Source organism: Schistocerca americana, chromosome 1 (genome assembly GCF_021461395.2).
Source record: "Schistocerca americana isolate TAMUIC-IGC-003095 chromosome 1, iqSchAmer2.1, whole genome shotgun sequence".
Lineage (NCBI taxonomy): Eukaryota > Metazoa > Arthropoda > Insecta > Orthoptera > Acrididae > Schistocerca > Schistocerca americana.
In genome coordinates this window covers 727,967,312-727,993,487 of record NC_060119.1, presented here as the reverse complement: position 1 = coordinate 727,993,487, position 26,176 = coordinate 727,967,312, and the positions used below count along the sequence as shown (strand labels likewise).

Below are 26,176 nucleotides of genomic sequence, written 5' to 3'. Positions count from 1 at the left end.
CTCTTGATGCCTCAGAATATGCCCTACCAACCGATCCCTTCTTCTAGTCAAGTTGTGCCAGAAACTCCTCTTCTCTCCAATTCTATTCAATACCTCCTCATTAGTTATGTTGGTTGGTTGGTTGGTTTGGGGAAGGAGACCAGACAGCGTGGTCATCGGTCTCATCGGATTAGGGAAGGATGGGGAAGGAAGTCGGCCGTGCCCTTTCAGAGGAACCATCCCGGCATTTGCCTGGAGCGATTTAGGGAAATCACGGAAAACCTAAATCAGGATGGCCGGACGCGGGATTGAACCGTCGTCCTCCCGAATGCGAGTCCAGTGTCTAACCACTGCGCCACCCCGCTCGGTTCATTAGTTATGTGATCTACGCATCTAAACTTCAGCAGTCTTCTGTAGCACCACATTTCGAAAGCTTCTATTCTCTTCTTGTCTAAGCTATTTATCGTCTACGTTTCACTTCCGTACATGGCTACACTCCATACAAATACTTTCAGAAACGACTTCCTGACATGTAAATCTATACTCGATGTTAATAAATTTCTCTTCTTCAGAAACGCTTTCCTTGCCATTGTCAGTCTACATTTTATATCTTCTCTACTTCGACCATCATCAGTTATTTTTCTCCCCAAATAGCAAAACTCCTTTACTACTTCAAGCCTCTCATTTCCTAATCTAATTCCCGCAGCATCGCTCGATTAATTCAGTTACATTCCATTATCCCTTTTTGCTTTTGTTGATGTTCATCTTATATCCTCCTTTCAAGACTCTGTCCATTCCGTTGAACTGCTCTTCCAAGTCCTTTGCTGTCTCGGCAAACCTCAAAGTTTTCATTTCTTCTCCATGTATTTTAATACCTACTCCGAACTTTTCTTTTGTTTCCTTTACTGCTTACTCAGTATACAGATTGAATAGCATTGGGGAGAGGCCACAACCCTGTCTCACTCCCTTCCCAACCACTGCTTCCCATTCATGCCCCTCGACTCTTATAACTACCATCCGGTTTCTGTACAAATTGTAAATAGCCTTTCGCTCTCTGTATTTTACCCCCCTGCCACCTTCAGAATTTGAAAGAAAGTATTCCAGTCAACATTGTCAGAAGCTTTCTCTAAGTCTACAAATGCTAGAAACGTAGGTTTGCCTTTCCTTAATCTATTTTCCATGCTAAGTCGTAGGGTCAGTATTGCCTCGCGTGTTCCATCATACTCCGTATAGAACGTAATTTTTAAAAAAATTGGGCTGGCCAAATTATAAAAAAAAAAAATGGTCCGTTTCAAGTTCGCTGGGTAAACGGTGAAGTCGTTTGTGAAGAATGCAATGGCGTCTGATGTTGGTGCCTGTCGATGACGTTACCCTGTCACTAGCCGTTAGAGATAGCCGCAGTTCCCAGCCTGTAGCGTGTACGAGGTGTGGCCTGTACTGGAGCGGCGTGCGGCGTGTTGCAGAGGCGGTGGCGGCGCGCGGCGGGCGGCGACCCGCTGTCGGGCGGCGCGGACGGCTTCCTGGCCAAGTTCGCGGGCGCCGGCGACAGCGAGCATGAGCCCACGCCCTTCTGCTGGGGCGACCGGCTCGCCGTCGACCCGGCGCTGCCCTTCCACTACCGGGTACGTACCTGCAGCTCAGCACCCCGCTCCTCTGCGCTACTGTCCGACTGTAGCCTACATGTAGTTAGTGGTGAAAACAACAGCCTTCGTTACAGAATTGATTTTATTTCTTTATTTATTCATACCGCGCGTTCGCATAGTACAAAACACCTTCACATTGACACTTACAGTGTTGGTAAGTGGTTTTTGGGTGCCATGATTACGACAAAAATATTTGCCTACCTTCGTAATATACAGGGTGAAAAGTATTTAAACCAACAAACTCCGGGAGGTTATAGGGGACATCAAAACATTTTTCCCTAATGTCATTTTTTCCTATGAGGATTATTTAAACCAGTAGAGGAAGATTTCTCTGGTGGCAAATTAATTAAACCAACAAAGACTTTTTCATTCTTTTATGACCAAGAGACAACAGATTAACACAACCTAATTTCAATTACAGTAGATTTTCAAAAATGCCTCCATTGACAGGTAAACAAAGGTTACAACGTCGGATCATGTTCTGTCTAAACCCCAGGAGTATCCGCATCTCTCCCCACACAAAAAAGTCCATAGGGGCCATATCTTGGGATCGAACAGGCCATGGTACAGGACCACCTCTGCCAATCCACGTTTCTGGAAACCGTCGGTCCAGGAATCGACGCACACGACGACTGAAATTTGCCGGCGACCCGTCATGTTGGAACCACATACGTTGTCTTGCAGAGAGCGGGACGTCTTCCAGCAATACTGGCAATGCTCTGGAGAGAAAATTGTAATAGTGCCTGCCATTTAATGGCCTAGGTAGCAGATACGGCCCAATTAAACAGTCCCCAGCAACACCGACCCACACATTAACGAAGAACCGCACTTGAGTGTTAGTAACTGCGGTATGTGGGTTATCCTCACTCCAAACATGCGAACTGTGCATGTTGAAGACTCCATCACGCCCGAACGTTGCTTCATCGGTAAACAACACAGAGAATGTAAATGTAGGATGCATTTCACACTGTTCCAGGTACCACTGCAAAAACTGTGCTCTCGGTGGATAATCAACTGGTTCCAGGTTGTGGACACGCTGTAAGTGAAATGGACGTAACAATTGCTCTCGAAGGACTGTTCTTACATTCGTCTAATTTGTCTCCATGTTACGTGCAATTGTACGAGTGCTGATTGAAGGATTCCGTTCCACATGCTGCAAGACAGCTTCCTCAAATTGCAGTGTTCTTACTGTGTGACGGCGTCCCTGTCCAGGTAATCTGCTAAATGACCCGGTCTCACGCAGACGTTGGTACACAGCAGCAAAGGTCGTATGATGCGGGATACTGCAATTAGGATATTGTTGTTGATAAACCCGCTGTGCAGCTCGTCCGTTGTGGTGCGCTACATAGTACGCACCGACCATATCAGTGAACTCACTCCAGGTGTATCGCTCCATTAGTAAACAGAGACAATGTACTACTACACTGGCGAACAGCAGTTGCCTACAACTGAAGAGCGTAATACGCCCTATAACAACTGAAGGTCGTAATACAGTGCCTAACAACTGAAGAGCGTAATACGGCCTCATAGGAAAAAATGACATGAGGGAAAAATATTTGTTTTGATGTCCCCTACAACCTCCCAGAGTTTGTCGGTTTAAATACTTTTCACCCTGTATAGTAAAATAAATCGAGTCAGGTATGCGCTCATGTCATTTGTTAAAAACGGAATATGACGTGAACTCATACTTCCTTCTAATTATTTTACTATACAGGGTGTCCCATTTTAATCTACACCGGCCGATACCTCTGGAGCGGCTTAATTCTGCAAAAAAAGTCTCTAGTAAAAGTTGTAATGTTTGAAGGGAGTGGTTACCTCGATATGACGTTGAACCCTGTTTTCAAGGTCAAGTTAATTTTTGCAAATGATAACACCTATTTTTACTCCATATCCGTATTCTACTTGAAAAAACACGATTTGTCTGTACGAAACATTTTTTTCGAAAAACCAGTGGTTTGTGAACAGGGGGCGCTTCATTGTAACTTTCCCAGGTTTTCAGTATCTCGAGAACGAAGCGAGACTGGGAAAAATTTTCAATGAAGATCTTGTATAGTTTCTGAACTCTGTCCATTGGTGAAATTTTCGTGAACTTGAAACGGCCTTGAAATTCTTCAGTAGGGATCAACCTGAAAGCAAATACGGTCGGCATTAGCCGAGCCCAATGTGCACCACGTGAAGGTTGCCCAGCGGACTTCGCACGTCGTTAGCCCTGAAAAGGGCTGATTAACATGGTTCTCATTGGAAATTTTGGATCTCAGATGATCGACCAACTGCCCATTTTGAAGAGATTGTTCTGAGTCCCAAGAAACGAAATTCGTCACAGTTTGACGAAGTGGAATTTTTCTAAATCCGTTAACACACATTTCTTCTAAGGCCGTAAGAGTCACGCCAGTCAAGAATCATTCTAAGTGAGCACAGCCAAGAAATTTTCTGAGTCTCTTAAGGCAAAATTTCTCTGAGGCCTCAGTCATGATTTCCAATTCCCCGACAATGACGCTTACTAGTTAGCCTCAAAGGTCCACCCTTCTCTATCCTGATTGTGCCGGCACAAGCACAATGCTGGTCTCTCATTCCCCACCCTCCAAGTGCTGACCATTGGGTTCCGACGGTATTTACTTTCAGGTTAATCCGTACTAAAGAATTTCAAGGCCATTTCAATTCACGAAAATTTCACCAGTGGACAGATTTCATAAACTATACAAGATCTTCATTGAAAATTTTTTCCGATCTCGCTTGGTTCTCGAGGCACTGGTAACCTGGGAAAGGTACAATGAAGCCCCCCTGTCGACAAACCATTGGTTTGTCGAAAAAATATTTCCTACAAACAAAGCGTATTTTTCCACGTAGAATACGAATATTGAGTAAAAAATAGGGGTTACCATTTGCAAAAATGAACTTCACCTTGGTTTGACCCTGAAAACAGGGTTCAAGGTGATTTCAAGATAACCACTCCATGACCCCTTTCAAACTTTACAACTTTTACTGGTGACTTTTTTGCAGAATTATGCCGCTCTAAACATATCGGCCGGTATAGATTAAAATGGGACACCCTATATAGGACACGGACAGTCTATTTTCTGCCGATGCCCTAATCGTGACACACAGAACCCACTTACCAACACTCTAATGATCTCTCTGATGATATCTTATATTAGGCGAAACGCGCGTAAGCAATAAAATCAATTCTGCAACGAAGACTGTTGTTTTCACCACAATCTGCATACTGGCTGCTGTACCAGCACGCATGAAATGGAAATCCGTTTACACACGTAGGCATTCAATCACAGACATAGTCAACTCACTGCAGCGGCTAGAGAAAAACAATAACATCACACACATGTTAACACCTCACTTCCGGATATTACTACTTTGTTTATCTGTTACGCTTTGAATTTGTATTCTGTTTTCCTCGCAAAATCTCTAGAAGTTTTCGTTTTCACCAATATGTCGTTGCGACGTGTTAATCTACCATCACATACCAACCTGTAGGCTTGAAATGACGAAAGTTACAGGAATGGTTTGCGAGGCGATGAAACGAGTCTTCCCCAACTTAATGATCGCTGGACTTCGTGTCAAGCAATTTCGGTCGGTATTACAAAACCTTTTGAAGGCTCATTATCTCCTACATCACCTCTAAAGGAATACGAATCGTTTCTTTGCGAGGAATTCTATGAACTCCCATTGACTATCAGTCGAGATTTTACTACTTGATTCACAGGCGAATATAGGCTCTTACGGATTCCGAGGGAATCCCTACGCCATATTAGGTGGGTATTCATATTATTTTGCCCAAGTTCTGTATAATGTTGTTCAATACAGCCAGTTCCTGCCTTACACAAAATAGAAATTGGAACATCATTAACAGAGGTACACGTGAAGCCCGTCTTTTTTTTTTTTTTTTTTTTTTTTTTTACACTGGAACGTATGTCTGTAAAGGTTATTCCCACCACCAGTTCCAACACATTGCTGTAATCCGAGACACTTCCAGATTCACTTTCTGCTGAATCTCCTCCTCTGTGAGATCTAGTTCTTCCCAAACGTGCTAAAAAGAGCTTATATGAGGACCTTGGGATCCGCTAAAGAAACTGAAACTAATGGCGGAGGATTATCCATAGAACAAGTTCGCTTGCATGCAAAGATCCTTAAGTTGAAAGCCACTGATCTTTTACTTTAAAAAAAGTTTGTTGCTTTTATTAACACAACAGTTATTACAGTCAAGTTTTTCCTTTCATTGGTGCTTGAACAGAGCATTGTTTGTAATACCTTTAACATACCTGCCAACTCTCCCGATTTAGGCGGGAGACTCCCAATTTTCCACTTTTTCTCCCGCCTCCCGATTATTCCAGTATTTCCCCCGATTTTTACTAGTTATCGTCAAACTTACGATATTTGTTTCGAAAACCCGCCATTTCAGTTTTTTTTCACCAGTTGCCGGAATTCTTTGCGTATTAGTCGACCTTAATCGAGACGTATCGAAGTTTATGGAAATCAGGAAGTCGCGCGCGATTTGTATATCGATAGTTATTTTTCCTCTTTCCCACGCATTTTGTCGAAGATGTGCCCGTGTCTCATAGTGCACATGTAGTAACCTCGGTGGTGCACAGTGTTCTCCTTGGACGTGTGTTGATGCGTATTGTCGTAGTGTTTTGATTCGGGGCTTTGTTTTTAAACATGGCCAAAAAATATAACTCCGTCTTCTTAAAACAATTTTCGTTGTTTGCTTTTAGTACCGTTTGCCGATATGATATTCGTGTATCACATGGTGGAAAAAGTGATGTTTCCAAACGTGTGGAAACAAAAAAACACCGAGACAATTTGAAGTGCATCAATAACAATAAAAACTGGAATTTAGCGACAAAAGTGAAAGTGATGAAGTGATAAATGCTGAATGTTTATTTACATCTTTTATTTTAGAACATAATTTGCCGATTCATTTCGCTGACCATGCGAGTCACCTGTTCCAGAAAATGTTCCCGGATAGCAGTATAGCGAAAAAATACAGCTGCGGAAGGACAAAAACTGTCGCAATTATCGGAGAAATGGCAAAAAAGGGAAAAGAAGAAATCGTAGACATTTTGAAAAAATGGCCATTTTCTATTGCAACGGACAGTAGTAACAAAGGGGATGCTAGTATATATACCCCACAGTTGTTACCGTTTATAATGAGACGACCCAAAAAATTGAAAGTACCTTATTATCTCTCCCCAACTTAAAAGGAGATTCCACTGGTGTCAACATAGGAACACTTCTTCTCAACACACTGAAGGAATGTAATATTCCACTCAGTAACTGTTTGTCAATAGTTTGTGAGAATGCCCCTGTAATGGTTGGAATGAAAAACGGAGTTGCAGGTCTCTTGAAAAATCATATGCCTAACCTCTTTGTTGTTGGTTGTCCCTGCCATTTGTTAAATTTGGCAGCAAAAAAGGGAGCTGCATGTCTGCCATTCCAGATTGGTGACTGTTTACTGGACATACATTATGTTCTGCAAAAGAGTACAAAGAGAAAGGAGAAACTGAAAGAATTTCAGAAATTATATGATGTCGAGATGAAAAAAACATTGAAGCATGTGAGCACCCGTTGGCTTTCTGTGAGAAAATGTTTACTTCGGTTACTGGAACAGTGGAAGCCTTTGACCAGCCTGCTTAATTATGAAGTGACGTCTGGTAAGAATGATCAGCTTGGGTGTCTCCAAAATTATCATATACCGAAGGTGAAACAGTCACCAATTGAGATTAGTGCCTCTTCAAGAAAAAGAACTAGTGAATTGCCAATTCCATGTTCATCTACATCAAAAATAAGAAAACAGGATTCCCCAATTAAGTACAACCTGTCTCGTGAAGAAAGGATTTTTAAGTTTCTGTCATCAGATTTATATATGCCTTTGGGTCTGTTTTTGTCAAACATTGTACCTACATTTGACAAAACAAATGTAATTTGGCAGTCAAGTGTACCTCACATCCATTTACTGCAAGATCTGCTGCTGGACAAGTTACAGAAATTGATGTCTAAATTTGTGCTACTTACAGTGATAAAATCCTGTTCTCCTTTTGAGGTTGATTACCACAGCAGAAGAAACCAGAAGGATGATTGTGATTTGGTCATTGGCAGTTGTACTTCTCAACTTGTGGATTGCCTCAAGCATGATGAGAAGGTGGAATTCTTCTCATCTGTTCGGAAATACTTAATTGCCGCCTTTGAATACATGGTGAAATGCTGAGGAATGCAACAGTTGTGCAAATCAGATCTGTTTCCAATGCATCCTTTTCTACCCTAAAGTATTTTGTGGAAAAGTTTCCAGTATTATTGAATGCAGATGTAGGTAAACAGCATGACGCCATGGATGAATTACAATCCCAGTTTTGTGCATTTCAGATATATGATATACCGGATGAAATCTTAAGGGAAGAAAGAATTGATGTGCAGTGGTCTCTGATAGGAAAACTATGAAATAGTGATGGGAGCCTAAAATTTGACAAATTAATTCGTGTTATGTTAGGTATTCTAACGGCCCCTCATAGTAGTGCAGAATGTGAGAGGATATTTAGTCAAGTAACTAAAACAAGGACACAGTTTAGATCATCTACCGGTGATGAAAATTTGGAGAGATTGTTGACAGTAAAATCAAGACTACAGGGCTACTGCTTTCAGCAAACCTTCAACAAAGAATTTCTCAGAAAGGGTAAGTCTTCAACATTCACTTCCTTAAATCAATAGAAATGTGAAGTGTTTCATGAAAAGATAATTATACCTGTGTGTTACCATATTTTCTCCATCCTCATCATGTATTGGAAATTTAATTAAGGAGGAAATGATAGACCTTGATGTGAACGGATAACAACATTGTTAAATAAGTGAGAACACTAATGTGTATTATCTCGAAACATTTTAAGAGTGAACTACTATTTTATTTGGTAACTGTTTTGGTTTGTTAGTACATCATCATTATTCAGATTCTGCAATGTTTCCTACTGCAGAAGCAGCTTCTACTTCACCTGTGAGAAGAAAGGTATTGTACATGTTCTCATGATTGTTCCAATGTCTCTCGCTAATACTGAATACTAATAGGCTACATAGCTAGAGTTATATATGAGAATTTTACGAATTTCTGTAATGACATAGTTTCCCTGAAAATGTGTAATACTAGCTAACTTTGAACATGCAGAGATGTAGAATGTGAAACCTTACGAGGAGAAAGTAGATGCTGCCCCTGAAAAATAAAAAAGAAGTGGTTGTGTTAAGATTTCAGCATACACCGGAGAACCAGTTGGCAAGCGTATTTTTACAGTTTTCACGTGTGTCACAAAACAGTATGGTGTATGCTGTTTTACGGCAATCATACTTTTTTTTCTAATGCCAAAAAACATCCTAACCTAACAGCAATTAACTGGGCGAAACTACAAATATGGGTTACAGAATCAACATTTTGGGTATTTCCAGTGTTTCTATATGCTTTTTTAGCCATTATATAGCTTTGTGGCGCCTTAATGGAAAACTTTTCAGTTGTCTTAGGTGTATACAAAAATGAGCCACAGCTTTTTGATCTTTCATATCTCCTGATTTTTGAAACTGAATCTCCTGTTTTTTGGTTTTTGAAGGTTGGGAGGTATGCTTTAATCACTAAACAGTTAAAAGAAAAACACTCATTAACAATAAGACAACTTTGACGGGTCTTGCCCTTTCAGTAATCGAAAACACAATCTAACACCTGAACAAAAAGATAACGAGCTTTCACCCGGCAGCTGCCCCAAATGGTTGGGCACAGCCAATGGACCACTGCCCACATGGACAATTAATACCTAAATGGATATAATCTCGCGAAATCAGTCAATTAGTATTCTAAGAACGATCATCAAAAATTCGTAACAGCAAACAACATTAAAGTTAGAAGGCATTAAGCCCGCCCAGCTAGCCGTGCGGTCTAACGCGCTGCTTCCCGAGCGGGAAAGCATGCCGGTCCCCAGCAGTAGTATCGAGGTCCGGTGTGCCGGCCAACCTGTGGACGGTTTTTAAGGCGGTTTTCCATCTACCTCGGCAAATGCGAGCTGGTTCCCCATATTTCGCCTCAGTTATACTGTGTTGACGATTGCTGCACAAACACCGTTTCTATGTACGCGAACACCACAATTATTCTACCACACAAACATTTGGGATTACACTCGTTTGGTATGAGACGTTCCCTGGGGTTCCTCTGGGGCCCGAACCGCACAATAACCGTGGGTTCGGTATGGGGCGGCGGTGGGGTGGGTGGACTGCTGTGGCCTGTTGATGGGTTGTGAACCACTGAGGGCTGCGGCGGGATGAAGCCTCTACGTCGTTTCTAGGTCCCCGGTTTGATACAATACGATACAATTCAACTGAAGGCATTAAGAAACCTTTAACGGGACCTGCCCTTAAATCAATGAAAATTAAACTTACAGTTGAAGAAGAATAGTCAAAAGTTTACCGCGCTCCTGCCCAAACCGTTATGCAGCTAACCGTCTCCCTCCCAGAGAAGCAGTTAACATAAAAACGAGCTACAGCCCCCACAAGCTTTAAGGAACTGAGATACTAAATTTCGTTATCCACATTACAGTAGTAGGCAGTGACAGAGTCAACGGACACATTGTAGCTGTACATGAAATACGTCAAGGCAGAAACTTATAAAACGAATATAATCAAAGTAGCTTCAGAGAATCGCATGTAATGAAACTGAACTTACGAAAAATCAGAGCACCAATAAAACAGCTGCATAAAATTACAACACATTGAGCACGACACCATCGCTTGGTTCGTAGCTGCCTCAATCGCAGTGGGCTAATGCCGGTATTTTATCTTTGGTTGTCGTTGGTGGCACCCGCAATGCCTCTACGCTCTGCACAAATAATGCTAGAGAATAGAGTAATAAATGGGCGTCTAAAGCAGAGACCCACGATTATAGTACACATCATGGCACGCACATCAACCTAAAATAATCTCTGCATCTCAGACGTGAACTAATAACAATTTTCGTAAAGTGAACAGGGCTTTGAGAAACACACTAGGAGCTGAGTTTGCAGATCAGCGCTAAGTATCGCGCAACTGAGGCCAACACTTTTAACGGGCTTTATTCTCCCAACTGGGATTCAAACCCGGAGCATGGAAGGTGAATGGCACTGACACCACAGAACACAATTCGTAGCTTTGCGGAAAACAGCACTGCTAGGCAGAGCTCAGAAGGTACTCGCCGTTCATTCTAGTCCAGACAGCCAAGGTCAGAGCACAGCGCCAGTAGTAAAACGGGCGGCACAAACCTAGTGCCACAAGTAACAGACCAAAGCAATGCTGGCCACTACCGCACCCCAGTATACACTCCGGTTAGTTGCTGCTCCAATAACACAACTGCCCAGTCCAGCCGCAGCGAAAAGCTGCCACAACACCACCTCTCGACCCTCACACCAACCGGACACAAACCAAAGTCGTCACCGTCCTTCCTGAGCGCTGCTTAACAAGCATTCTTCCCTGCGCCGCACACCACCTAGACCACAGTCATAACAGATACCTCTGAGCCAGACTGCGATGGCGGAGAAAACTCAATAAGCGCGTATCAAAAATCATTGCGTCTGTAGCCCGGGAACAGACACTGTTCTGTTGCAACGCACCATTTTCGAAGCTCGTCTGCACAGAGATAACCACTAGACTGAAAATCCTGTCGGTGTAATACGAAGTAGTCATGTGGACTGATGGCGATTTCACATAAACCTATCACAAATGTAGCCTTTCCAAAGAAATAAAGGCCGCTCTCCACGGTACATCTTTTGCCAGAAATGTGAAACCTATTTTTGGCCATCGTGGAAGCTTAATTTAATACTGGACATGAAATCGAAGGCTTTCGGTAACGCAGCATGACCTTTCCCGTCAGTAGCATCATTACAAAGTACGACACTTCCTGCGGAGGCTGAGGATCGAGATATGGCTGTCAGTAGCGTGCGGTGTCGCAGATGATGTTGATCGCACATCCCTCTGTGGCACCCTATTACAGGAAATATTCACCTGTCGAATCGATCCTGCACAAGAGTTTCACAAACTGTATTCCGTGGAACACTGATGTTCTGTAGGATGGGAATAAGTGCTCCGCAAAAAATCCGTTAGTAAAATGGCCTTTTCTCGTACATTTTTTCTTATTTTTTAAAACATTGTTATGATTTCTGTGTTAGTAGTTATGTTTTAAAATTGAATTAATCACTGAATAAAACAAGTTTCATTTAAAAAAACATCAATTGAATGGAGCTTCGAAATAAACAAGGTGCTCCATCAGAGTAGCAGCATTTTCAAAGTGGTCTGTCAGAGGAAAAGTTCGCGAACCATTGCTGTAGATGCACGTTGCAGAGTAACAGCAACTACAGTTATCGCTGACAATTCACTCTTAAACAAATCGCATATCTGCTCCCTCTCAAATGGTGCCATTTTTTGCTATGATGCTCGTATTTTTACTCAAATAAACCTTCAGAAGTGAACACCGCAAGTATTAAGTTTCACTCTTATTGAGGCACAATGAGAACACGGCTCAGGTAAACAGTTTTCTTGAAAACGATATATACCAAACTACTCGTCCTCCGGAGAACAATCAATCGCTACAAGTTTGTGACAGTTTTAGCACTGAATCTATAAAAGTCTAACTTAGGCTGAAAGCCGTAATGATGAAACAATAAAAGTTAATTTTCACTGGGAAGTAGAGGCCAAATGGTTCAAATGGCTCTGAGCCCTATGGGACTTAACATCTGAGGTTATCAGTCCCCTAGACTTAGAACTACTTAAACCTAACTAACCTAAGGACATCACACACATCTATGCCCGAGGCAGGATTCGAACCTGCGACCGTAGTGGTCACGCGGTTCCAGACTGAAGTGCCTAGAACTGCTCGGCCACACCGGCCGGCATGCAGAGGCCAAGTCCCTGCCACGGGGCAGCAGGCACTTGCGAATCCTTCGGTCGGCGGTGGCTGGCGTGGCCCAGCGTCGTATGTAACGAAGGCTCCGATCGAGGCTCTGATTAGGGGACTGTGGGTGCAGTCTGTGCCTGGCCCAGAGCTTGACGGAAGATGCCTCGGAGAGGCTTTGCGCCACCGTAAACACCCAGGCTGCATAGAGATACAGAGACACTATTTGCTATCACGTGACCCGCGGAGACAAACAGGTTCGCGAGGCCAAAGACCTCTGGTGTCGCTTGCAGTGCGCCTGCTGGTCTAGGCAGCGCGCCTGCCTGAGCTCTGTCATCTACTGATGCAACTCCTTCGAGGTTAGGCACTTGGTGCACCATTGCTGTAAGAAGGGTTGCCGTTCTGTAGGGCGCATAGCCAAAGCGCAGCAGCGAATCGCTTCATTTCACATAATGAATATCAGATAATCTGTAATGACCTTCATTACCTTTAGACGGGCTCTTCTCAATACATTTGTAGAGACTTAGAAATAGTGTAACAGTCATGAAGCCACTAATTGTTAGAGCTAGCATTTTTAAGTGCTGAACCTTAATTTTTTTCTGTTTGTGTAGTTGTAAATGGTTTATGATACAAAACAGCATTAAATAAGAAACTCCTAATTGAAATTTTGTTGCAGTCTTTTCCACCTTTTTCCGGAGTCAGGTCATTTGTAACATTTCCTTCTTCTTCCACACCTTTAATTCTTCCATGTCGGATTTCGTTTACCCTATTTTTAAGAAACACTGCGGAATTTCTGCGTTTAGGCCTCAAAAAGTTTCTCGTCAAAGACATTTATTCAAACGTTTCCTCAACATTTTGGATTCCGAATAATAGTAAAAGAGACAGATATGTCCCACACTACCTTAAGTGGGCTGTAATTCGGAAGAGGTATCTTGAAAATTTGCGTTATCTTAACGAAAATTAATATTTTCAATCATCGCTGATGAAATTCAAATATAAGTGATATTTCACGACTGCCAAACGTTTTTGGTAGAATATAGTTAAGATATATTTATCCCGGGATTGCTTTCCAAATAAGTACCTTTCTTCTTTATCATACTCTCAAGATAAGCTTCACAGTGCTCCCAGGCACTTCGAATAATTTATCAGGCCATTGACGTTGGGCCTACCTTTTAGATTCACTGTCTGAAATGCTCTGACACTCCTAACGGGGATCTTCAGCCTCATCGGACGTCTTCTTCGGCACTTGCAAGCTTAAAAGCTCATCTGATACCCCGGCGTCGACCCTCCTATCCTAACACATGTTCATTCTTAAAAGGGGAAGACGGATATGAGGGCGCTTTACTTCCCTTGGAGCACTAAACGTTTACAAATCAGCTGTTGATCCAACAGAAGTAACGAAGATATCATAATATTTTCTGAATAAATGCTTTAACACCTGACGTATAGTGAAAAGAGAAACGTAATTTGGTAATTCCCATCGTCAAAAATAATAAACCAAAGTTTTCAAAAACAGGAAGCTGTCAGATAGTCAAGAAAAAATCGTTGAAAGACTAACACAAATAACCGTGATTAAAACAATTATAAAATAAGCAACTTAAGCGACTAATTATGGATATCTTACATAAATAAATTTCGTAAATTACGAAAACGTCTGACAAGGTTGACTCCGTAAGTATGTTAGTTCTAACAGTAGTTACCGCGAAGACTGTCTGAGTCGTGCCGGTCTAGTAACCACCCAAGGAGTTGCAATAGTTGGACGTCCCGTACGTCATACACAGTGGCGAGTGCTGCTTGCACGACTTATGATGATCTTCTGTTTGTTTACTTTTTCTGTTTATTTGCATCCATGATCCCGAAATCCAAAATGAGTGCTCGGAGAATGTTCAACAATGTTAAATACGAGGGTTGTAACTTAAATAGTGGCAACTATTTATTCACAACCGATACAAAAGAGTTACATGTTTGCACCTGTTATTCTCCTTCAAAGTAGTCACCAGCGTTGTGTAGAACCCGTTGCCAGCGACGTGGAAGGTGTAGTATACCGTTAGCAGAGCCTGTTCTGTTCATGGTGCGAATGGAGCGGTCTAAAGTTATGGTGATTCTCGTTTACGACTGTGATGGTGTTATCCTAACACATTACATTCCCCCACGACAGACCGTCAATGCATACTATTACTGTTCGTTTTTGGAGCATCACCTGCGGTCAGCTTTGCGAAAGAAGCGGCGACATTTTCAGCGCAATCCACCCATCATTTTGCAAGACAATGCGCGGACGCATACAGCGCAAGCTGGCTGCTCTGTTCGGTCGATGGGACTGGGAAGTACTGTACCACCCACCATACTCCCCGGACTTAAGTCCTTCTGACTTTGATTTGATTCCGAAGATGAACGAACCACTTCGTGGCATTCGCTTCAGAACTGTTCCAGGTATTCGACAGGCAGTAGACCGCTCCATTCGCGCCATCAACAGAACAGGCTCTGCTAACGGTATACTACGCCTTCCACATCTCTGGCAGCGGTTTCTACACAACGCTGGTGACTACTTTGAAGGACAGTAACAGGTGTAAACATGTAGCTCTTTTGTATCGGTTGTGAATAAATAGTTGCCACTATTTAAGTTCCAACCCTCGTATTTTAGTAGTGAGGGTATGAGGGATGACAGCTGTTGTAACAACTCAGTCGCAATTGATAGAAAACACCAAGGAAATCGTGTCAATGGGAAGTGGAAAGCGCTGATCAATCCAAGATATAAGGCACTACAACAGTACCGTGAGACAGCAGTTTATTGCTGAGGCACTGTCATTCTGAAGTTGAAAAAATAGATATTAATTTTTTTATGGCACAGAGGCATCTCATTATGGAATCGAACCTTGAGATGAACGCTGGTAACTCTTTCCCTGATGAGAGTATCTTAAAAGGTTATACCTTCATCCTGTATTTGAAGAAAAGTATCACAAACCAGGCGAGTGGTAGCTGGTGATACTGGGTATTCTATCCTCTACGGGCTTAGCGCTCGCTGCCTTGCTTGTATAGATTGTATGGTCTGCACAGACACTTCTTGTTTTTTTTAATAGAATTTTTATGTTGTGCACAAATTCCAACATCTTCTTAAACCATGGTCTTTTTCGGATGTACTTCTGACCAAAAAGCAATTCTGGTAGCTGATGTCGGATGTCTTTTGAGTTCTTGTGGTGACATTTCCATAGGAAGTTTCATCCCCTAACTCATATTTCTTTAGAAGTCAAACAGCTGTTGACAGAGATTTGGCTTCAAAAACGTTTTTATACAACGAAAAAATTTCATAAAAATTGTAATCCTCTATTTCGCCCTCGTATTAGTTGACTTTCCATAAAACACATTGAAACATGTATTTTTTTATTTCCAGCCGAAAATTCAAATACAAGTTTCAGATATTTGGTTTCAAAAAGGCTTCCGTACTGAAATATTGCCATAAAAACTTTCATCTCCTATTTTACCCCTCTAGGAGTTCAGTTTCCGAAAACACATATTCTTTTACTTGTAACAGAGAAGCAAAGTACAAATTTTCTTACGTTTTGCTTTACAAATTGTTGTAATGAAATATTTCCGTAAAATTTTTCATACCCTATTTCACCCCCTTAGAGCACGAATTTCCCAAAACACTGAAACATACAATTTTTTATTTCCAACCGGGAAGCAAAATTCAGCGCTCCCATAGCGAAATATTTTCATAAAACATCTCGCATTTCATTCTCTTAGAAGTTGAATTTCCAAAAACACCGAACCACCTGCTTTTTATTTCTAAACGAGAAGACAAATACCAATTTTCACAGATTTAGCTCTAAAAATCCTTTAGTAGTTCTTTAATAATGATTTATTTTCAAACAAAACTTTCACCCACTATTTAACCACAATAGGAGTTAAATGCCCAAAAATGCTGAACCACGCATTTCTTTATTTCTGACCGTGAAACTAAATACAGATTTTCGTAGATCTAGCTCCAAAATTGCCTTAATAGTGACATATTTTCAAGAAGCCTTTCATCCCCTATTTCACACCGTTATGGGCGACATTTAGAAAAATACCTTCTTAAGCGATGCCTATAGTACAAGATCAACAGCCTCTCCAAATTTCAAGTTTTGTCCTTAGCAGTGGGGTGGGTTACGACGAGTCAGTCAGGACATTTTCTTTTATACTGTGTAAAGAGATGGATCCACTAATAAGCAGAACGGATATGTATTGAATATCTAATGAAACGTATGCTTTTGTTAATTTTAATTTCTTGAGAATAGAAGCAAAAAATCTACGTATACATCAACGTCTACATCTACACTCCGCGAGTCATCTTACGGTGTGTGGCGGTAGGCACCTCCGTTACCAATAACATCTTTCCCTCTCTCTGTTCCACTCGTGAATGGTATGTCGGAAAAACGAATATCTATAAGCCTCTGTATGAGCTCAAATTTATCTGATTTTCTCGTCCCAGTCATATTGCGAGATTTCAACAGTAAACATCCCCGTGCCACACAACCCCTCTATTGCAGCGTCAGTCACTGTAGCTTGTTCATCATCTCCTTTATTCTGTGCGTGCACTGAACGATCCCGTGACGAAACGTATAGCTTTTCTTTTGATATTCTCTATCTCTTCATTCAGTCCCACTTGGTAAGGCTCCCAGACTGATGAACTAGACTCAAGAGCCCGTCAAACAAGTGTTTTGTAAGCCACGTTGTTCCGTGGATGAATCACATGTCCTTAAGATTTTTTTCCAAAGAATCTCATTCTGTCATTTAGTTTTCCGAACAATTAGTCTTAGGTTTCCATTCCACTTTAGGTCCCTCTTGACTGTTACTCCTAGGTATTTTGTAGTTCTGCTGTTTCCAGTGATTTTTCATCAATAGCGTAATTGACCAGTAATGGATCGCTTCCCCTATGTGCTACATTTATTTATATTCTGGGTCAGCTGCCAGATCTTGCACTGACCATCGATCCTCCGTAAGATTTGCTGCGTTTCACTGGTGTCCTGACGTTGCAGTCTTCGTGCAGAGAGCTTCTGGTATTATCCAATAAATCATTTATATATATTGTAAACAGTAATTCCTTTGTAACACTCCCTTGAGGTGCTTCATAAATTGCCTTTACATCTGTCGATTTCGACCGATTAAGAGTAAAGTACTGAGTTTTGTCTGCTAAAAAGTCCTGAATTCAGTCACAAATGTGATCTGATATGCGGAAAGCTCGTATTTTGTTTAGTGGACCACAGTGCGGAACTGCAACGGGTGCCTTCCGGAAGACAAGAGAATACGGCATCACCCTGGGCGCTGTCACCTCGCGAGCCGTTTGCTAGTCTGAAAGACAAAAAGAAACTAAAAATCTTACGTGTTCAAATAGCTGTTTGTTCGTGATCTCTGCTGTCGGGAAGCTATGCCTCTGATCTCTGGAATCAAGATCTGAAAATTCTTACAAACTTTAGTATTGACTTTGATCTTAATTAAATCAAGAGGTGAAATGACAGTTACGAAGTCAGATAAGCTCACGCTTTTACTTTTAAGGACTACATGAGAGCTTTACATGCCGCAAGACATCGATTTTTTTTTTTTTTTTGCTCAAACAAGTGAACCCCTTTTTCTTAATTTCGCACGATAGTTGACCATAGGCGCATTGCAGAGGTAAAAATTTCCAACACACCCTAATGAAATTCTCTGGAGGTCAGCGTAGCTAATGCGAACATTATGTGCAAGTGCGCCCTCATACATGAAAACCATATTCAAAACAAACCAAAGGCAAAAGGGGAGACGTTACACCGCCTTTGTCTGCGGCGCTCTGGATTGTATGGGCGAAAAGAGCGAGCTCACTTTCTCTGTTTACGGAATCCATTTCGGTTTTTAAAGAGGAGGTTCCCTTCTCCAGAAAAGTCATAATGCGTGAGCACAGAACATGTTCTACGATTGTAAAACAGATTGAGGGCAGCAATATGGGCCTATAATTATGTACATCAGTTCCACGACCATTCTTGAAAACAGAAATTACTATGCTTTCTTCCAAATGCTCGGTATACTACGCTGTTCCAGTGACCTACTACCCGCTACAAGCGTTACGAGTTCTTTCATCGTGTTTCAGCCGGTTCAGGTGCCTTTGCATTAGTGAGCGATTTTAGTTCACTTTCTGGCTCAGTATCTATCTTTTCAACGTTCCTACAACTGCTGAAAGTAGGAAGCGTATTACAATGTTCCGCAGTTACAATTTCGGAATACCGGATTCAGTATATCGGTCTTCTCTCTCTCATCTTCCGTTTCGGTGCTTTTATGATCACCGACCGAATGAAAAGATTATTTCCTTCCGCTTAGACGGACTTCGCGTAAAACAAGTAATCAGCACCACATGCAAAATTTTACTTTCGAATTCTTTAAACGCTTCTCACATTGCTCTCTATACTTTCTTTCTAGATTCCTTCAGATTTAGTGTGTCAACTTGATTCTGGCTTCACTTTAATATATGATGGAGCTCTCTTTGCATTCCTAATAACATTCTATCACGGCTGTTCTATCATGGTGGGTCTTCATTAACCACCACAAAGTCGCTCGATACACACTTGCCTAGGGAGTATGCAAAATTTATAAAAAGTTTCAAAAACGCGCGTTTTGTTTTGTGACCTAGAGGATTAAATTCTGATAAAGTATGGCTAGTTCCTACAGACCAAGCTTTGTCATGGTGTTGGTAAGTTCCTATTGGACCAAACTGATCAAGTCATCGGTCCCTAGGCTTATACACTACTTAATCTAACTTAAACTAACTTACGCTAAGAACAACACACACACCCATGCCCGAGGGATGACTCGAACCTCCGAAGGAGGGAGCCGCACGAACCATGGCAAGACGGCCGAGACCGGGCGGCTACCCCTCGCGGCCTTTGTCATGTTGCTTGTTTATTCCAGTCTCAAGTCTCTGTTCTGCAACTAAAAACACGAGCACGTGCATCGTACATGCTGTTCATCTCAGAGTAGCACTTATAGCCAACGTCTTCAATTATTTGTCGGATATATTCCAGTCTCAGCCTTCCCTAATAGTTTCCACCCTCTGCAGCCACACTGATCTGCATCAGTTGGACCTTCGCTTCCCATGAACTCAGATATGGTAATGAAAGCTGTCGTGCAACGGAATAACGTGATGAAGAGGGTGATCCCGACAAATGAATCCTGTGTGTTGATTCTTGTAGAAAATATTAATAATCTCGATAAAAAGGGGATTTTTCTATCTATTGAAATAAAAGATTAGTCCTGTTAGCCCCTGATTTATTACAAAACCTCTGTATCAATTGCATAATACGAATTTTCTGACGAAATGATGTTGAGAGGCCGGTTGGAGTGGCCGAGCGGTTCTAGGCGCTACAGTCTGGAACCGCGCGACCGCTACGGTCGCAGGTTCGAATCCTGCCTCGGGCATGGATGTGTGTGATGTCCTTAGGTTAGTTAGGTTTAAGTAGTTCTAAGTTCTAGGGGACTGATGACCTCAGCAGTTAAGCCCCATAGTGCTGAAACCATTTGAACCATTTTGATATTGAGAGGAATAACTCTCAAAGAAAATAGAACAAATAATCTTCATGGACAAAGAGCAATCTAAGCTAATGATTGATTCATCTGACAAAGACCGCAGGTTTGGAAGACAGAAAAAGTCATCTTACAAATCACTGATGAAAGGAAACGATCGTGGTATCCACAGAGTGATTTCTCCGACATTGCCACAGGGCACAGAATGTGACAAGCAACCACCATAACTAACTTGATCCTTAACGAGCATTGAAAAACCTAATCAGAAGTATCGTGATTCTAGAATCTAAGTTAGTTAACACTTCGCGCCTACTGAACGAATGATAACTCTCATTTTCGGTCGCCTGTGCTGCAGATTCTCACCATGATATAAGCGGTAGGATGGAGTAGTGGGGACGGCTGCCAATGGATTGGTCGTTATATGCCATGTTCTCCCTCAGAAGTACCACCCAGCTCCAAAGTCAGGGGAAGAGCTGGAGAGACAGAGTGTTCCTGCAGGGCTGTAGTACCCATATGTTTCCACTGAGCTGTCTAACCAGAGTCCCTAGGCAGAACTATATCCTCTCTGTTCTCCCAGAATTTCACATTAACTGTCTTTCGCCATTCGCAAGATTCCGTTAAATTCTGTCCAGCGATAATGATCGTAACAAATCTGCTAAACTCCCCTCTCAGGAAAAGTTTTATAAGCCAGCCAGTGGCTCGTGTTTTCGCAAGCACTGCTCGTAAAAGTTACGTACAAAATTACCATTCTTCACAGATGGTTTTATTTCGGCCAGTCTGCGGTTCTCTCGTGTCTGTAATATTTACAGGTAGCGACCGGCCTCCCACCCTCTCGTAATTTTCAGGGGGGGCCAGTGGAGCTCGTGCCTGCGTTTTCTACGAGTGGTTATGGACGCGGTGCTCTTCTTATGGCATCTCTCCTCCACAAAAGGAGAAAGGAAATTCTAAAACGCACTCAGCTATTTATCTTCCCACGAAAAAGAGAGAAATGATTAACTGCAAGTAATGGCCCACTCTCCTGCTTTCTAGGAAGGCTACCAGATACCAAACCTAATTCTACAGAGCTGTGCTCTGACTGGATAACTTTGGCTTCTAAAAATGAGCAGTATTCTGCACAGGACCAAGTTTTCGTCATGCGTCACTATACCGGCGTTTTAAGGTAGAGTCGATGTACTCTCAAGCTTTGGTGACCATCGTATTCAGGGAAACTTCTGCAACTGCTGGCGCTCAGCACCTGTCCTAAACAAATCAAGCGGCGGCCTACGTGTCCTGCATGGTGCTCATCGACTGTCGGTAGCACTACTCTTATAAAAGAAGCCGACTCCCCGGCGACTGCTCTGAAGGATACAGGGTACTTATAAAAGGTGGAAAAATCGAATTTTTTTATGAATTTATTAAATTCTGTAGTCTTTCCCGATTACATTGATAAATACATTATAGGGTTTCAAATGAAAAATTAGCTACATATACCAAATTTTAAAGTTATATAAATGTATGCCGCCAAGCCCCCTTTATTACTGTTACAGAAACCAGTATTATTTCGAAAAGGTCTATGAACTTCCTGTTTCCAGCTATTGAACCTATGATACATCGTAAATGTTGGTAACAGTGCAGGTTTCTAGTGTCAGTTTTTTCACGTCTTACTGAATATTTGTTGCCCTAGTGCTACATATATCTGTGGAAGTGCATATCCTTTAGTGCGCAATAAATACGAACTATGCCTCGCATCAAGAAATTCAATAAAAGGAAATTCCGCGGTAACCAATTCACTAACAAAACAAGCCACACTGTTGAAAGTAACCTATGTACAAATTCTTCAGGGAAGAAACTCCCACATGGTACGCCTCCTGGTAATTAAATTTTTTTTGTTAATAATTACACTGTTTGTAATGGATTTGTTGTTGTTGATGTGGGTATCTTATCTTCTTTGGTAAAGGAAGTGTTGAAGTGTAAACAATGTGATATTGTAGGCTATCTCAAATAACTGAACAACAAAGTAGCAGGAAGGGTTTAGAGTCAATATTAATTGTTCTGTGTAGATCCTGCAATAAATCTACCTCGAAAATTACTTAGAACATTGAGCACAATTCATATGATGTGAATTTGAAGTTAGTGCATGTTATGCGTGCAATAGGAAAAGGAAAAAAGGCTCCTCAAACGTTTTGTAGTTTGATGGACCTTGCTCCTCCACCCAGTAGGTTCAGCAAGTACATATAAATACTTTTAGGTGCCTTGACGGTTGCGTCTAAAGCATAGATTAAACGTGCAGTAGAAGAAACTGTACATATTAGTGGAACCTGGGACATTGCTATTGCACTTGATGGTACTTGGCAATGTCGAGGGCATCGTTCCTTGAATGGTGTTGTAAGTGCTACTTATCTGGAGAATGGAAAAGTTGTTATTGTTGAGTTCTAATATAAGTACTGCCACACCTGCCATGGTAACACTGAAGGACATATTGAACATCAGTGTTCTAAGAATTACGATGGTTACAGAGGAGTTATATTCAGAATTATATTCCGGAGGTCGGTGCCCGTTTATATAGTTAGATATACGATGTACCTAGGCGATGGGGACTCTAAAGCTTTCAATAAAATTAATGGGTTCAATGTTTATGGTGATACCTTGGTAACAAAACTGGAGTGTTGTGGACATGTGCAAAAGAGAATGGGTGCTAGATTGAGGAAGCTACGAAGAAAATGAAAGGAAAGTTGCTATCTGATGAAAAATCTCTGTCTGGCCGAGGCAGATTGACAGAAACTGAAATAGACCTTTTTCAGAGTTATTATGGACTGGCCATTAGACGAACTAAACCTCTGAGTGATGTTACAGCAATCATCAAAGCTGTATGGGCCACCTACTTTCATTAAGTTGTCCACAGATGACCACCCTGTTCACGGACTTTGCGCTAAAGGAGCAGATTCTTGGTGTGGTTACCAAAAAGCAAAAGAAAGTGGTCAGACATACCGTCATAAGCATTCCCTTCCTGAGCCTGTTAGGAATGAAATAAAACTAATTTTTAGATACCTTATGAAACGTCCCCTTTGAACAATTATACAAGACTGTGCTTAACCTGACACACAATATTTTGTTAGCGCAACGCAATCTGACTTTCAAAATTCCCTACAAAAGAATGGCCCTGACTAACATTAAACTATACCTTTCACAAATCACTTACCTCACAAAAATCTTCGCTGCTCAAGCTACTGCAATACAGCTAAATAAAAGATTCAAACTATGGAAGGCACTAACTACTGATAGGGATAGTTAGCAAATGAAAGATATTAATAGAGAACAAACAATGTATTTACCTTGATATCATCATATATAAATATAGCAGTTCATGACAAATTTCAAAACTCCGTCATCTCTCTCCCCACATCTACCACTGCTGGCGGCTCACCTCCAACTGCGCAATGCTACGCGCTGTTCACATCCAGCTGCCGCTGCCCAACACTACAATGGCGAGTATTACAACAATGCAAAGCAGCCACAGACTGCACACAGCACAGCCAGTGATTTTCATACAGAGGTGGCATTACCAATAAAAAAACCTAAACAGCCTACTTACACAGCCCCCATGCTCCCCACAAAAAATTTTACAAATTGGATTGGGCAGTGGCCAATACAGATTTGAAAAAAATTTTTCATAATTACAATAACAAAGAAATCAAATGCACACACTTATTGATACAATGTTGGTCAAAAGCTAAAAATTTCTCACAGTCCATAAAGACAGTCCAGATTGTTCATCACAGTAAAAATGCAGAGTTTTTCTCAAAGTCTGAGCAGTAAAAGAAAATGCACACAGAAGTAGTGGATTTCCATGCAGTCTTGAAGAAGTAGTGTTGTCCTTCCAACGGAAAGACAGTGCTGACTCTTGACATGCATACAGGTAATGGGCCACAACAGAGCAAACCCACAGCAGAGTCAGTCGAAATTTTGAAGAGTATTGGTAGGTAGGTCATCACAGAGCAGACCCACTGTAGTCCTGGTAGAGATTACGGTATTGGTGGGCCACCAGAGGTGCAGACCCACTGCAGTCCTTGTAGAAATAATGGTATTGATGGATCATCAAAGATGTAGACCCACTGTAGTCCTAGTAGAGATAGCCAGCAGCCATCTGTTGTGATTGTGCAGGTGCACATTCACCATCGAAGAGCCTTGCGGAGAATATAGCAAGTCCATAAACCACCACTTGTGCACTCACAAAGTTTTCGGAACTGTCCTTAGAACCAACAATGCTGTTATCCAGTCCCTTGCTGAATTATTAACACACGTGCAAACACTAACAGTCCCTACTTCTCACATATTGTCCATATACTATGACCAACAGAAACGTGTGCAGTGAAATGTAACTTACAAGTTACTTACTTTGATAAACTGGTGTCAATTACAATTTTATAACATGAGAATACAATAACAAAGGTACAGAATACATCATTAAAGAGCATAACAATACAGATAACATTTGTAGTAAAACAGGCTTTACAAAAGAATAGAAATAGACATATACGTCAGTGTTACAGGAATTATGACATGAGTACAAACATAAAAGATCAGAATAACTTTCGAAACATCAACTTCACACATGAGCATTAACACGAAACAGAATAAATAATGTCTAAACATCTTTACAAAGTAAATAACACATTATTAATGCCAATTGTATTTGAGGATAACAGTATTCCTCATCATAGTGAATGTAGCTTAATATTAAAAGAAGAAAAAATTCTATGAAACTACACAGAGACAGGAAGAAAACAAATACACAAGGGTACACAAACATATAGTGGGATAATACAAAAGGAAAGGACAGGGTTTGTTGTACTGCAGTATTTTGCAAACAAAACTTTCTTTACTTCTTGGAGATCTCCCTTCATTCATCATTATTCCCAAAAGGTCCTATCTATACCTGCTTTCTGTGTTCTATTCATATTTCTTTCAATATAACTATTTCTCAGTGTACAATACTCATTTTGGCCCAAATCTTTTTCATATAACTTCGCAATGCATTCGTTACCTATTCTCCATAGTCAGTTTCTTATATAGTCTACCCCCTCTTAAGCTAACTTAAATCTACTGAGCTCAGATGCTAAACTAAGGGACGAGGCAATGCAGCAGCACATAAAACAATTAATATAAACAGTAATGAAAAAAAATGGAAAATCGCAAAGCAAGCTACAGTAAATCTAAATTAGCAAGCAATTCAACATTACAACTAATATGAGGCAATGCACAGCAAACCAAAGAAATAAATCTGGCTTAGCAGAGTAACACAAATTAAAGTTCAGTAGCACTATGCCTGGCAAACAGCAGCTTATATCTAAACATGACATAGCTCAAGCAGAAAAAATAGTACACTAAAGACAACAATGCAGACAAGGGAAATGTATATTCACATCTTAATGTCTATGTAATTAAAGTGGTGCACCACAACAACTTATTGTAAAAGAAATATTACCATGTACTTGAAAAGAATATTATGTATGCAGTTACTGTTACTAGTCCCTTCTTATTGTTCTTTCCTTTCCAAGTGCTCCTTTTTTGAAGAATGTGGATCACAAAATTATTATTTAATAGATCTGTTGACAGAAAGTGTTCACATTAGCAAATGCATTTAATTTTATTTTATGAAACCAATGCTGCAACACAGCTGGAAACCAGATATTAAACAAAATGAGCAATCTCTTAACTACAAAGACAATAGATGTAAAATGTTTCTAATCATTTCATTAGGCATTTTAGTAAATATCATAAATTACGAGCTCCACAGTATGCTTTCAACAAGGAAATGTCAATAGCGAGGACAATGGCCTCCCCTTTCTTTTTTGCTACCTGTGCCGCTGAATGGCTAACGGCTTTTTTTCGGGCGGCTGTCGCCCAGGTGGGTGCCCGCGACGCATTACGTGCAGGTGGTCACTTAACTTTCTTATGGAAATATTTACGACAGCAGTTTCCGCTACAGTGACAGTCTCACATAAAAATATTTCACAGGTCAAGAATTGGCGTTGCAAATCTGTAGAAAGAAAATCCTATAAATATAAGTGTCCAAATAAAATATTCGTCAGCATTGTGATACAGTCACGCATTTACGCACATTTCATAACTCTTAAAGTACGATTCTTGG

General features: G+C 41.2%; 1 protein-coding gene across 1 annotated transcript in view; it reads left to right on the top strand.

Annotated features, from left to right (window-relative positions):
- The first annotated feature begins 1,487 nt into the window (after positions 1–1,487).
- Positions 1,488–26,176, top strand: part of LOC124610551 (cyclic nucleotide-gated cation channel subunit A) — a 270,115-nt gene continuing 245,426 nt past the window's right edge. The window contains exon 1 of the mRNA XM_047140167.1: positions 1,488–1,601. The gene's annotated coding sequence lies outside the window, so the exon portion shown is untranslated. The remainder of the gene's footprint in view (positions 1,602–26,176) is intronic.